We start from the raw sequence: 15251 nt of genomic DNA, 5'->3' as shown, positions 1-15251 counted from the left end.
TCTAAGAGGGAGACACGTCTACCAGCACGTGTCTAATTCGACAACAGCGGCATCGAGATACATCGAGACAGATCCATCTTTCTGTTCTGTAACTGCTCGTGTATGTCGGAATCCGACGACTGTCATGCAGAAATGGAATCGATAGTTACAGGAATGCCATAATCAACGCCATGTAGGATTTGGATAGCCCCACGCGACTAGCGCTTGAAAAGGTAAACATTGTTTGATCCGCTGTGCAGATTCGTACAGCCACACCCTATGTAAGGTTCTCATATGTTTTCTGGTTTTGTAAAAAATTCAGCTTTACTATACTGGGCAGGATGAATGCGGACACAGCAGGAGTGGTCATTAAGATCCTTGACTTTGTGATGATTTCACGAAAGGTAGCGTGGAGTTGAGTTGTTCAGAGAAATAGATCCGTTACTTGTGAACCTGGGAGAAATTACCTGAAGTACTTTGCTATCGAGATTAATACACATTTAAAAGGTTTTGGAGGAATTTTAAAGGTGTGTTTGTAATTTTGTAATGAGAGAATTTGGTAGTTGTTAGAGTCTTCTTACGATGTGCTGTCTTTTCTCAATTATTCAGAGTCTTATTTCTCGAAAAAGATTTTCTTTAAACTAAAACCAGTCTGCATGATTCACAGTGAAGCTTTGAGTTTTTGTCATGTGTGTATTGTACCTTACGCCACACGAAGCAATAGGTTGTTTCTGACAATTTAAAGTAGATTACTTATCTTTAGCTGCAGCATCTGCTGATTTGAACACACATCAAAAAAGTTTTGCATTACCTCGCTTCCGAAAGTTCCGGAACCTGTACAGAAAATTGGAATAGGGATCAACATCAACATCATTTCCGGCCTTTTTACTGCTCATGAAAACCACACATTGCATGTTGTACCACCATGCATGACGGCGTTACTGTCAGGCTTCCTCCGAGGCATAATCCGTAGGTAGCGGTCATCCACTGCAGTAGTAGCCCTTGGGCGGCCTGAGAGAGGCATGTCATCGACAGTTCCTGTCTCTCTGTATCTCCTCCATGTCCGAACAACATCGCTTTGGTTCACTCCGAGACGCCTGGACACTTCCCTTGTTGAGAGCCCTTCATGGCACAAAGTAACAACGCGGACGTGATCGAACCGCGGTACTGACCGTCTAGGCATGGCTGAACCACAGACGAGTCGTGTACCTTCTTCCTGGCGGAATGACTGGAAGTGATCGGCTGTCGGACCCCCTATGTCTAATAGGCGCTGCTCATGCATGGTTGCTTATATCTTTGCGTGGGTTTAGTGACATCTTTGAATAGTCAAAAGGATCTCTATCCTCAGGAGTTCTGGGAACGGGAGTGATGCAAAACTTTTTTTATGAGTGTATTTGCTTTCGAGAACGTTAATACTCCAGACAAAAATAGCATCCTGAGCAAGAGGTAAGACTTTTAATTCAGGGCAGATGTCACCTTGCACAGTTTGCACAAGAATGCGATGTCAGGATTTTCAGGTGTCGTACTAGCTAGTACATTAATTTTCTGTGAACAGTGTTAGAAATTTCAAACAGTTATTTTCTTCCGAGTAGAGCAGCAATTTGTTTTTATGGATATTCTTAGTCTAACACTTCATATCATGCACCGTTCATAATGTGCTTCAGTACAGAGTTTTAGTTATGTAGTTTTCAATGAGCGCACAATTAGTTTCCCTTGGCTTTTAATTGGATTCATTTTCTTTGTTTCAAATTTTGTATTTCATGAAGTTTAAAGTTTTTATTTGACGACACTGTCAACATGCGCAACACAGGGCCAACTAAGAGTCAGTTTTGCTGAGCAACTGAATGCGATTACAAAGTACACGTTTTCTATATCAATGCATTCAGTCTTCGCTTACAGTCACACAAAATTTTAATGGAAAGCTTACATATGCCGACCCTTTTCCCTTAGGATAGTCCTCTGGATTTTCTGGGCTTATGTAGTTAGTTTGAAACATAGGTTCTCGGAAGCAAATCAGCACTATGCGTATATATACTGACACTTGCATTTCCTATTTCCGCTGTTGTAATTTCATTGTCGTATTTCTGTGGGATTTATTGTGAAACTTTTTCCTTCTCCTTTTTGGAAAAATGTTGAGTGTGAATATCTTTGTTGCGTAGGCAGACAGTAGTACAAATCGCGTGAAGGATTTCAGTGTTACATACATTTTAGCAAAATTTCAGTTGCGTAAAATAATTTATCACTTTATTTAAATACAAATAGAAATTTTATTTTGTGATTCAATTTTTACATTCCAAAAAAATGGTTCAGATGGCTCTGAGCACTATGGGACTTAACATCTATGGTCATCAGTCCCCTAGAACTTAGAACTACTTAAACCTAACTAACCTAAGGACATCACACACATCCATGCCCGAGGCAGGATTCGAACCTGCGACCGAAGCGGTCACGCGGTTCCAGACTGAAGCGCCTAGAACCGCACGGCCACACCAGCCGCGCTTTTACATTTCAAGATTACGGCAAGCAACACAGTATTTTGTCATCCTACCAGATCGCAAGCAATGTCACGAAGTAATGAAGTAATTATTAATGGTTCAAAAATGTTTCAAATGGCTCTAAGCACTATGGGACTTAATATCTGAGGTCATCAGTCTCCTAGACTTAGAACTACTTAAACCTAACTAACCTAAGGACATCACACACATCCATGCCCGAGGCGGGATTCGAACCTGCGACCGTAGCAGGTCACAGCGGTCTGCTATTATTAATGGAACAGTAGATTGAAATTTCAGAGTATGCAAACAACTGTCCAATACAGATGAGATGTTTATTAGGAGTTGCATCAGTGAACAAGAAATGTCAGAAGACGAAAGGGCAGGCGACACGTCGTCTCAGCTGTGAGAAATTTCAGAACATCCAGGTACTGAGAAAGTTGATTCACATTTTGCTTCCATTTCTTTTAATCAAACAGTACATGAGCCATCATCTATTACTGACAATACACACTCAATCGTTGCAAATCCAGTAAACGTGAATGGGGAAATTAGTAATCCAACTTTGTTAGGATTGCTACTAAAGATGAATAAAGCACTTGAACAATTTCAGAAAATAGACAAAACACTTGAACAAAACGCAGAACAAAATGCAAAATAAAAAGAAGACACAAGTACAGATATCAAGGGTACGAGAAATGAACTAACGTCACACATTCAGAGACTTGAGAAAAAAATTAAAAACATGCAAAAAAATTAGAAAAACCTTTCTGTATAAATTTTAGAATAGATTAGAAGTGACTTGCAACCTATTATTACGAGGCTAGAGGTCGGGCTACTCAGCCTTGAAACTGAACAAAATAATTTAAAAACTACACAGGAGAACGACAAAGAACAACTTCTCGCAAAATTAGTCTTTAGGTCAGAAACTGGAATTCGTGCGCGGATAAATCGAGAGCGAGCCAGCAGTGGAATGCAGTCTGTAATGAGGGTTAGTCAAAGTGAAGCTGATTTTTACCACGCTTTCTTGTCTGTGTATTGGTCGCAAGCTACTCAGGATCGAGTGAAACATAGAATAATAATGATGAAAAATGTTGATCAGAATCCAAGGCCGGTTAAGTATTTTGAGGAGATATACGTAAGAACCACAAGCTGACAAATCTGTATAGTCCATCAGAGTTGATGCGCATTTACATAACAAAATTACCTTCATGTTTGCGTCTCCCTAATATTGGCAGGAAGATCCAAGGACGATCTTGATGCTTTCCAAGGTTTGTTACAAGGACTGTTCCGACAACCGTATCACTCTAAAATGTGACAACAGACATCGTGATTGCCGACATCCATTTCCATCGTCCGCTCATAGAAATGACGGACGCTCTCGCAAAACTCATTATCACAGAGACAATTAAAGACAACAAAACTAGCATGTCCGTGTCGTTCACAGTGGGAAAACCAAAACCACTATCGTGACAGGAGCCATTTCCGTAGTGTTGATCATAACCGTGGAAATCGACAGCACAAACGCTTTAAGAACGAGCTTAGGCACTATCACAGTAACCAGAACAACTACAGGCGCAACTCGCATCCTAATGGATATAATTCTGATAGACCAGACCCACAGAACGCTTGTAAAAAAAGAAATTACAGAGACAGTCAACTAAATAGGGTATATTACCACAATAATAAGAGACAACAAAACACTCAACATTAACAAAACGCAGGTAGGTGAAACAAGCCGTGACATTTTGAGATAGTTAAAGAGAGATCGCCCATGCTGGACAACAAGCAGCGGCACTGACATAATACACAGCAATGACTCGCAACTCCGGCAGCTGACGATATTATGGACAGAACTGAAAACATCGCTGCCGAAAGAGTAACTTTCGTACATCTTGAAGACGTAAGATATACAGGGTGTACATAAAGTCTGCGAACACATTCAATTATTTATTGCACAAGAACCAAACATTGTACAGATATCATACATATGTCATTTTGAAGAAAAACCCCGAAAGTTTTTTTTTTTCGTGTATGCCGCCACAGTGTAGTTTGGTAATTTGCCGATAGTCAGAGTTAGTTGCAAACATGGCGCCGTGCTACAGAAGGGGAGAGCTGTTCCATGAAATCGCTTCCCCGATCACCAGATCTCACTCCGTGTGATTCTTTTCTGTGGGGACACATTAAAGATCCGGTATATGTACCGCCTCTACCACGTGATGTAGCAGAGTTCCGGGAGAGAATACGGGAAGCGACTGCCACAGTCGACGATGCCATGTTTGGACGGGTATGGCAAGAATTCGATTACCGTATTGACGTCTGCCGCGTCACTCATGGTTTGCATATCGAATGTTTGTAAAAAAAAAAAAAAAAAAAAAAAAAAAAAAAAAAAAAAAAAAAAAAAAAAAAACAACTTTCTGAGTTTCTCTTCAAAATAAAATATGTATGGCATCTGTATAATGTTTAGTTCTTGTGCAATAAATAATGGAAAGTGTTCCCGGACTTTATATACACCCTGTATTTTAATACAGGAATCAGGTAGTACACACAACGCTATCGCACATCCAGTGATACATTTTTCTTTAGGTAATATCACACTGTCTGCTGTTCTTGATTCAGGTAGCCTCATACATGTGATCAGTGAAATCATTTTCAACAAATGTACAAAGATGACACTGCCCTACATTATTTTTACGCAAATTAAAACTTCAAGGTGCTATTTCAGGCAAAAGTGTTGATGTACGACATCAGACTTATCAAAATAAATCCGTAATGTTGTAATGAGTTTCTTAATTGTAGTGCTTTCGTCGACAGAAATGGTATTGTAAGTAGCCGTTTTAAATGAAAGCAAATCAATTTTTAATATTAATGATGCTGAGATAATCATAGAAGCTGAAGGTAAGTCGACTACTCTGAAAATTGAAGACTGGATCTCAAGACACGATGAGGACGTGAATCGCTTATGTTTTTTGTCATACTGTGCAACACGTTTTCATCTGAATTCTTTTATTATGACAGATGTTGTCTACGTAATTCTTGTGATGACATTGATCACAAACCTGATATACACAAAGTACAGATACAGATACAGATTGGAGGAATTATTTGACATTTTGCATTCACTGGTTCAAATGGCTCTGAGCACTATGGGACTTAACATCTATGGTCATCAGTCTCCTAGAACTTAGAGCTACTTAAACCTAACTAACCTAAGGACACCACACAACACCCAGCCATCACGAGGTAGAGAAAATCCCTGACCCCGCCGGGAATCGAATCCGGGAACCCGGGCGTGGGAAGCGAGAACGCTACCGCACGACCACGAGATGCGGGCTTTTGCATTCACTCTCAGTTGTTTTACGCACCATACTGAAACTATAAAAGGTTTTCAGTACAGACTTCAAGTCAAAGATCACAATAAGTTTTGTGTTAAGCCACAGAGAGAAAGTGAAAGCGAAAGCAAGTGAAAGCTGAAATTCAGTCTACGCCGCGGCACGATGTCATAGAAACGGCAGTTGGTTCATACAATAGCCCATTGCACTTAGTAGAGAAAAAGGATGGATCGATCAGACACGCATTACATTCAAGACAAATTAACATCACTATCTTACCTCAGACATACAGACCTCAGACCAGAAATATATTACTGCAGAATTTTTTTGGTGTACTGAAATAAACACATTTCTTTCATGTTTTAATCATGTAAGAAATCTGTTCCATTCATACATCAACCCCATAATCTCATAATCTTTTGTGTTTGTTTTTATTTAGCTATTGATGTCAATTATTGGCTCCCAACGCTGGGAAATCTCATTAGTTCTACATGTCCTTTCATGTGAGACAGCAGAGAAGAATTCTCAGTTCACTACGCCTTTGGCGTTCAGTGTGGGGCGATCTCATTAATAATTTGCATTATATGTGATATCATAATTTCTCGATTCACTACAGTAATATAGAAAAACGAAATGCAATTGTGGTTACAATACCTTGCAGACCTTAGTTGCAGACTGAACCGTACATTTTACCTCCCTAAATATCCGAAAATGCTTAGATATGTACCATACTTCCGACTGATCAGGGAGAGAAGCCATCACACAGATTATATTTTCAAGTATGAGATTCGGTCGAAAAATGTTTGACCCATAGACGACACTGTGTTTGTAAGGTGTGTGTATGTGCTGAAATCTGATTTACTATAGTTATGAGTAGTTAGATAAAGACCTGAGAATGAATGTCCCTTATTACAAATTGAGCCGTGGCTGGCTCATGTTATGAATTGGATTAAACCCACTTCTACGAGGCCCGTGGCTCACCGATCCTGGACACGAAAGTTGAGTTTTGACTTAATCTATCAGCAAGTCACGACTGTTCACATTGTGTCATTCGGATTTCGTTCTCGGCTGTTGGGACATTCCCGCGAGCAACAACGTGTGTTTTCAAGTTGGCAAATTTTAGCCACCCTCCAGTGGGGTTTAAATGTACTTGGTTATTTTGAAATGAAGTGCACCAGCTTTCCCTTTACCTGCCCTGGTCGTTGATGTAAATTCAGGCAATGTATTTTCCTCATTGTGTTGTCGCTGTCCAGCACAGTGTGTAGTTTGACAGCTCAATGTATAATTGGTTGTGGGCGCCAATAATTTCTACGTTACTTCCTGGCAGATTAAAACTGTGTGCCCGACCGAGACTCGAACTCGGGACCTTTGCCTTTCGCGGGCAAGTGCTCTACCATCTGAGCTACCGAAGCACGACTCACGCCCGGTACTCATAGCTTTACTTCTGCCAGTACCTCGTCTCCTAGTTTCCAAACTGTAAAGAAGCTCTCCTGCGAACAGTTCTGCAAGGTTCGCAGGAGAGCTTCTGTAAAGTTTGGAAGGTAGGAGACGAGGTACTGGCAGAAGTAAAGCTGTGAGTACCAGGCGTGAGTCGTGCTTCGGTAGCGCAGATAGTAGAGCACTTGCCCGCGAGAGGCAAAGGTCCCGAGTTCGAGTCTCGGTCGGGCACACAGTTTTAATCTGCCAGGAAGTTTCATATCAGCGCACACTCCGCTGCAGAGTGAAAATCTCATTCTGGAATTTCTACGTTGTTCCACTGAACTCCCTGTTGTGTGGTGGTCGGGTGGAGTGGAAGTTATCTTGTCAGTGGGTCCGTTGACTGTCCGTCGGTTGGGTTGTCATTGGATCGAGAATGGTTGGGCCGATTGCCTGTCTCACCTAAGCGAGCGCTAGTGTTTGAATTCCAGCCCGACCCTCGGAAACTTCTGAGCGCCGTTGGGTGTACTGCCTTTTCTTATTTGTTTTGTTGTCTGTATTTGTGTGACTTCTACCCGATTTTTTAATTAAAGTTGTTTTGCCCTTAAGTCATAAGATTGTTTGGGCCTTCAGTCTAATTTAAAGAACTGTTTTAAGTAAGGCCTTTGGCCTTTTAAAAAATTTAATTTTGTTGAGTCTTAAGTGATGGGCCTTCAGCCGATTTTGAATTAAAGTTGTTTTGCTCTTAAGGTGTCAGATTGTTTGGGCGTTCAGCCTAATTAAAGAACTGTTTTAAGATAAGGCCTTTTGCCTTTTAAAAATTTAATTTTGGTTTGAGTGTTAAGAGATGGGCCTTCACCCGATTTTTTTATTATTAAAGTTGTTTTGTTCTTTTGGTGTGAGATCGTTTGGGCCTTCAGCCTAATTGAAAGAACTGATTTAAGATAAGGCCTTCTGCCTTTTAAATTTCTGATTTTGGTTTGAGTTTTAAGTTATTGGCTTCCAGCCGTATTGCCAGGTGGGCAGTACGCATTTCGGCATTTCAGTTTGAAGTTAAACATGTGAAAGGCTCTGAAAATATCCTTGCGGACGTCCTCAGCCGGATGTTCGCCGAAACTATACCTAGCGAGAGAAACCAGCAGGTAGAGGGTGACAGTCTTAATTGCATGGTGTTGGGTGAAATTCCCCCCTTGTTTGAAGATGTGGATCAGCATCAGTAACAGGACCCTGTTTTGGCCCCCATTAAGCAACGTGTGTTGGCAGGAGAGCTGTCGGATGAGTATGTTGTTAAGAGTGGTATTCTCTGTAAGAGGGTGGGCGATGCTAAGCAGTGCAAGATCTGTTTGCCTGTAACTTTGGTGCGCCCTGTTTTTCGTTATTTTCATGATTCGTTAGTTGATGGCCATTTAGGGACTTATAAGACTCTCCAAAAAATCAAGGAGCATTTAACTTGGCCCTACATGGATCGGGATGTGAGAGAGATGGTATCCCAATGCCGCTTGTGTAATTTAGCCCAACCCAAGAATGCTCTTCAAAAGGATTTTTTGAGTTCTGAACGAGAGTCCTGTCCTATGCACAAGCTCTATATTGATTATTTAGGACCTTTACCTCGTACTAAGAAGGGTGATCGATATGTACTAGTTATTATCGATGCGTTCTCCAGATTTACTTGGCTCCTCCCAAGCCGTAACATTATCGCTGCCACCACTATTAATCATTTAACTAATGTCTTCAGTGTTTTTGTCCCACCCAAGCAGCTTGTTAGCGATAATGTTCCTGTTTTTCTTTCGACTCCTTTCAAGACCTTTTCAGAACGGTGTCAAGCATATCACGACCACCCCGTAATATCCCCAGGGGTCCTTTGCGGAGAGAGTTAACCGAAATCTTAAGACCGCGTTGATAATTTATCATCAGAAAACCCCTAATAAATGCGATTCCAGTCTTTCCTGGCTTAGTTTTGCATTTAATACCGTCAGTCATGAAGCCCTGCGAGCTACGCCCATCTCCTTGATCCATTCCTATACGGTTAATTCCCCTCTTTCCAACTTGTGGGGAAATGAGGATTTAATTCCAGCCGATATTAGTCCTCGTGTTATCAAGGAAAACTGGAACCGGCCAGGCGTAAAATTCTCAGAGCCCATAATAAACAAGCTGAGCGATATAATCGTAATTGAGAAAACTTTAAGGGGAGGCCAGGGGATCAAGTTTATTTCCGCAATTTCCCGAGGAGGCAGGTGCGTGGCGGGAATCTTAGTAAATTTCCTCCTCGTTTTCTAGGGCCTTGCACTATCGTGCGTATTTTAGGCCCGGTAAATCTGTTGGTCAAGGAGAACAGTTCAGGTAAGCAGTATCTGGTTCACCTTAGCCAATAGTCCAGTGAAACTGTCAGAAAAAAAGCCTGTACCTTGCAAAAGGTGGGGTAGAAGATTTTATTTTTTTAACTCGTTCATATTGTTGGAAAGGTTAGAAAACCAAGTTTTGCCAACAAAATTTCTCTTGGGAAAACTTTCTGCAGTCAAAAAACTTCGAAAATTTCGGACATTTTTCAGTTTTTTCAAAATATCTCAGTTTCATTTGCTCCTATCGCTTTGACGTCTATTTCCTTTTTTAAAGAGCGCAAAATTCTCTACAACTTTGATTTTTACCATTTTTTTCTACTCCCAATGTCTAAGGCGCTACAGCGCGTCAAAAAATACTAATTTTTCAAATTTCGAGCAAAGTGGCAAATTACCTAATTTTTGAACACTATTTTTTCAGTTTTTATTTGTGTGGTATAAACATATTACTCATCATGTTATTCATTGGAATTTACCATCTCACTCTGCTGCAGGGCCAAGACAAACAGCATCATATTCAGTAACTACGAACACATTCACGTCGGATTGCGTGAAGTTTATTTGTGTTACAATATGTAATACGATTGCATGCAGGTGCCGTACATTTTCTACAGTTGATTGACGTTAATGATCAGTTATAAGAAAAAGTACGTAGGAATTGTTCTTTAGCGGACAAAAGCGTATTTATTCTTTGGCGGGCGGAAGTCAATTATCTCTAGTGATTGTTCACAGCGCGCTGACAGCTACTGGCACACAACAATAAGGGTCCTACAGTTTGGAGTCGCTTCCATTATCGATTGTAGTGCTAAACCCAGGGAGTCTGCTCACACCCGTTTTTTGAAAATGCTCAGTGAAGTGATGGTGCATGAAGCATGCTACAAGAAGTGCATTAATGAGAGAATGATAGCAGCTAGCCTTTGACATCCTCAGGAACCAACAGGCGTGCTACGTCGGTCGCAGGAAAAACCTTCCCACTAGAAATTATTAATACCCGACAGTTACTCGCAGGGGATTGTAATTTCGTGGACCACAAGAATTTGTTAAACCATTAGTACAGAGGATAGCTTGCAGGAGCTGTAGGACATGATAAGCGACAGTAATCCTCCTACCTGGTCGAGTTTTAACATTAATTGTATCACCCGCTAATCTGATGCAGTGGTTTTCCACTGCATCTTACAAGTTTGACAGTGAATATATTCTGTTCACTCACGCCTTTAGCGAATGTGATACGACATCCGCTTTTTTTGGTCAAGGAAAAATTAAGTGTTGCAATATTGTTGCGAAAAATGAACATATAACCTCAGCGCTTTGCACGTTCAACAAACCACATGCTACCCGTGAAGAAATAATAACAGCAACAGAACAGGTTACTATCGAATTGTATAGTGGAGGTGTCAGCACTTCCCACACACTAGACCATTTGCGGTACCAGCTATTCGCCAAGTCCTGTCACAAAAAGCAAACTGAATCTTGTACGGTTGCCACCTACACTAGATGCTGCACAACATCATTCGTTGGATGGGAAACTGGAAACCTCCTGAGAAATGGGGCTTTAATCACAGTGACCACGGTCCAATACCCGTTATAATGAGCCAAGATCCAGCACCTGAAGCACTTCTTCACATTGTTTCATGCTTATGCAAGCTGAACTGTGGCGGAGCGTGCTCCTCCAGAAAAGCGGTTTGAAATGTTCTTCAATTTGCAAGAAATGTATTGGGGTCAACTGTGAAAAAGTGCCAAAATTTTTATATGAAGACAGTGAAGAAGATGTTATGGAGGATGTTGAGGAAACCGCTGACGAAATCAACGAACTTGCTGAGACTGACTCGCTGTTTAAAGAAGAGGTCAATCTGGGATCAACTCTATGTACAGACCCTGAATCCGTAACTCAAGGTAGTTCTGGTGACACTGAGGAACCTGGCCCATCAAAACGTTGGAAGTGATGCTCATATCTGTCTCAAGGCGCTAATGTGCGATATTGCAAGTATTACACACCCAGAACTGTCAACATTTTTTAGTAACTGACAATGCATTTTAATTGTAATAAAGCTACTTATTTTTAATGTCAACAGTGTGGCTTTTATACACAAGAATAATTACCTACCTAATTAGGTTGCCTATTGCAGCTAAAAATAGTTCAGTTTCCTTAGACAAGCTGGCCGGTGTGGCCGTGCGGTTCTAGGCGCTTCAGTCTGGAATCGCGTGACCGCTACGGTCGCAGGTTCGAATGCTGCCTCGGGCATGGATGTGTGTGATGTCCTTAGGTTAGTTAGGTTTAAGTAGTTCTAAGTTCTAGGGGACTGATGACCATAGATGTTAAGTCCCATAGTGCTCAGAGCCATTTGAACCATCCTGAGACAATTTATTTTGTGTGGGTGCGTGTGTGTGTGTGTGGTGTGTGTGTGTGTGTGTGTGTGTGTGTGTGTGTGTGTGTGTGTGTGTGTCTGTCTCTTAATGATATATTTTTATATTTATAGTTCTATAAATACCAAGGCTGAGGTGGCCCATAATGAACTTCAGGTAGTAATGTAAGAATCACAATAGTTGGGTGCCCAGCAATCCTCATGTTCCATACAGAGAAATTGAATACTTGAAAGTGAGGTCGTAAATTCCAACATATAACATGATTTATAATGTATTTATACTACACAAACCGAAACTGAAAAAATAGTGTTCAAAAATAAGGTATCTTGCCACTATGCTCAAAATTTGAAAAATTGGTATTTTTTGAGACGCTGTAGCGCCTTAGATATTGGGAGTAGAAAAAATGGAAAGAATCAAATTTGTAGAGAATTTTGTGCTCTTTAAAAAAGAAAATAGACGTTAAAGCGATAGGAGCAAATGAAACTGAGATACTTTGAAAAAAAGGAAAGAAGGCCGAAATTTTCGAAGTTTTTTGACTGCAGAAAGTTTTCCCAAGCGAAATTTTGTTGGCAAAACTCGGTTTTCTAATATTTCCAACCATATGAACGAGTTGAAAAAATAAACTCTTCTACCCCACCTTTTGCAAGGTATTTCTGCAATTTGACTGGACTACAAGATAAGTTCAGGTAGGTCAGAGGTTGAATCACCCCCTGTGTAAAGTTTGAGCGGGGAGGGGGGGGGGGGGGAGATTGAGCCACGGCTGACTTATGTTATGCGTTGGATTAAACCTCGGTTGCTATTCTGTGGTTAGTCTCCCGCGGTTATCGCTATTATGCTGTCATCCTCTCTCTCCGCGAGTGGAAGTAGAGCTGTGTATCGATATTCGTCCAACAAATGTTCTTTGTAGACGCATTCTGACTGTAAGTAAATAAGTGATTCGACCACAGTACATACACTTCCATAAATCTGCCAAACGGTAAACAAGGGAAACACGTAGCGTCAAGCAGTAGGTTGTTGTTTTTGTGGTCTTCAGTCCTGAGACTGGTTTGATGCAGCTCCCCATGCTACTCCATCCTGTGCAAGCTTCTTCATCTCCCAGTACCTACCGCAACCTACATCCTTCTGAATCTGGTTAGTGTATTCATCTCTTGGCCTCCCTCTACGATTTTTACTCTCCACGCTGCCCTCCAACACTAAATTGGTGATCCCTTGATGCCTCAACACATGTCCTACCAACAGATCCCTTCTACGAGTCAAGTTGTGCCACAAACTTATCTTCTCCTCAATCCTATTCAATACTTCCTCATTAGTTATGTGTTCTACAAATCTAATCTTCAGCATTCTTCTGTAGCACCACATTTCGAAAGCTTCTATTCTCTTCTTGTCCAAGCTATTTGTCGTCCATGTTTCACTTCCATACATGGCTACACTCCATACAAATACTTTCAGAAACGACTTCCTGACACTCTTCTTCAGAAACGCATTCCTTGCTATTGCCAGTCTACATTTTATATCCTCTCTACTTCGACCATCAGTTATTTTGCTCCCCAAACAGCAAAACTCTTTTACTACCTTAAGTGTCTCATTTCCTAATCTAATTCCCTCAGCATCACCTGACTTAATTCGACTACATTCCATTATCCTCGTTTAGCTTTTGTTGATGTTCACCTTATCTCCTCCTTTCAAGACACTATCCATTCCGTTCAACTGCTCTTCCAAGTCCTTTGCTATCTCTGGCAGAATTACAATGTCATCGGCGTACCTCAAAGTTTTTATTTCTTCTTCATGGATTTTAATACCTACTCCGAATTTTCTTTTGTTTCCTTCACTGATTGCTCAATATACAGATTGAATGACATCGGAGAGAGACTACAACCCTGTCTCACTCCCTTCCCAACCACTGCTTCCCTTTCATGGCCCTCGACTCATATAACTGCCACCTGGTTTCTGTACAAATTGTAAATAGCTTTTCGTTCCCTGTACCTTACCGCTGCCACCTTCAGGACCGGGCGTGAGTCGTGCTTCGGTAGCTCAGTTGGTAGAGCACTAGCCCGCGTAAGGCAAAGGTCCCGAGTTCCAGTCTCGGTCGGGCACACAGTTTTAATCTGCCAGGAAGTTTCATATCAGCGCACACTCCGCTGCAGAGTGAAAATCTCATTCTGGATCTTTCTCCAAGTCTACAAATGCTAGAAACGTACGTTTGCCTTTCCTTAATCTAGCTTCTAAGATAAGCCGTAGGGTCAGTATTGCCTCACGTGTTCCAACATTTCTATGGAATCCAAACTGATCTTACTCGAGGTCGGCTTCTACTATTTTTTCCATTCGTCTGTAAAGAAATCGCGTTAGTATTTTGCAGCCGTGACTTATTAAACTAATAGTTCGGTAATTTTCACATCTGTCAACACCTGCATTCTTTGGGTTGGAATTATTATATTCTTCTTGAAGTCTGAGGGTATTTCGCCTGTCTCATACATCTTGCTCACCAGATGGTAGAGTTGTGTCAGGTCTGGCTCTCCCAAGGCTGTCAGTAGTTCTAATGGCATGTTGTCTACTCCCGGGGCCTTGTTTCGACTCAGGTCTTTCAGTGCTCTGTCAAACTCTTCACGCAGTATTATATATCCCATTTCATCTTTATCTACATCCTCTTCCATTTCCATAATATTGTGCTCAAGTACATCGCCCTTGTATAGACCCTCTATATACTCCTTCCACCCTTCTTCTTTCCCTTCTCTGCTTAGAACTGGGTTTCCATCTGAGCTTTTGATATTCATACAAGTGGTTCTCTTTTCTCCGAAGGTCTCTTTAATTTTCCTGTAGGCAGTATCTATCTTACCCCTAGTGAGATAAGCCTCTACATCCTTACATTTGTTCTCTAACCATCCCTGCTTAGCCATTTTGCACTTCCTGTTGACCTCATTTTTGGGACGTTTGTATTCCTTTTTGCCTGCTTCATTTACTGCATTTTATATTTTCTCCTTTCGTCAATTAAATTCAGTATATCTTCTGTTACCCAAGGATTTCTACTAGCCCTCGTCTTTTTACGGACTTGATCCTCTGCTGCCTTTACTACATCATCTCTTAAAGCTACCCATTCTTCTTCTACTGTATTTCTTTCCCTCATTCCTGTCAATTTTTCCCTTATGCTCTCCCTGAAACTCTGAACAACCTCTGGTTTAGTCGGTTTATCCAGGTCCCATCTCCTTAAATTCCCACCTTTTTGCAGTTTCTTCAGTTTTAATCTACAGGTCATAACCAATAGATTGTGGTCAGAGACCACATCTGCCCCTGGAAATGTCTTACAATTTAAAACCTGGTTCCTAAATCTCTGTCTT

Source organism: Schistocerca americana, chromosome 4 (genome assembly GCF_021461395.2).
Source record: "Schistocerca americana isolate TAMUIC-IGC-003095 chromosome 4, iqSchAmer2.1, whole genome shotgun sequence".
NCBI lineage: Eukaryota > Metazoa > Arthropoda > Insecta > Orthoptera > Acrididae > Schistocerca > Schistocerca americana.
This window is presented reverse-complemented; position numbering follows the sequence as displayed.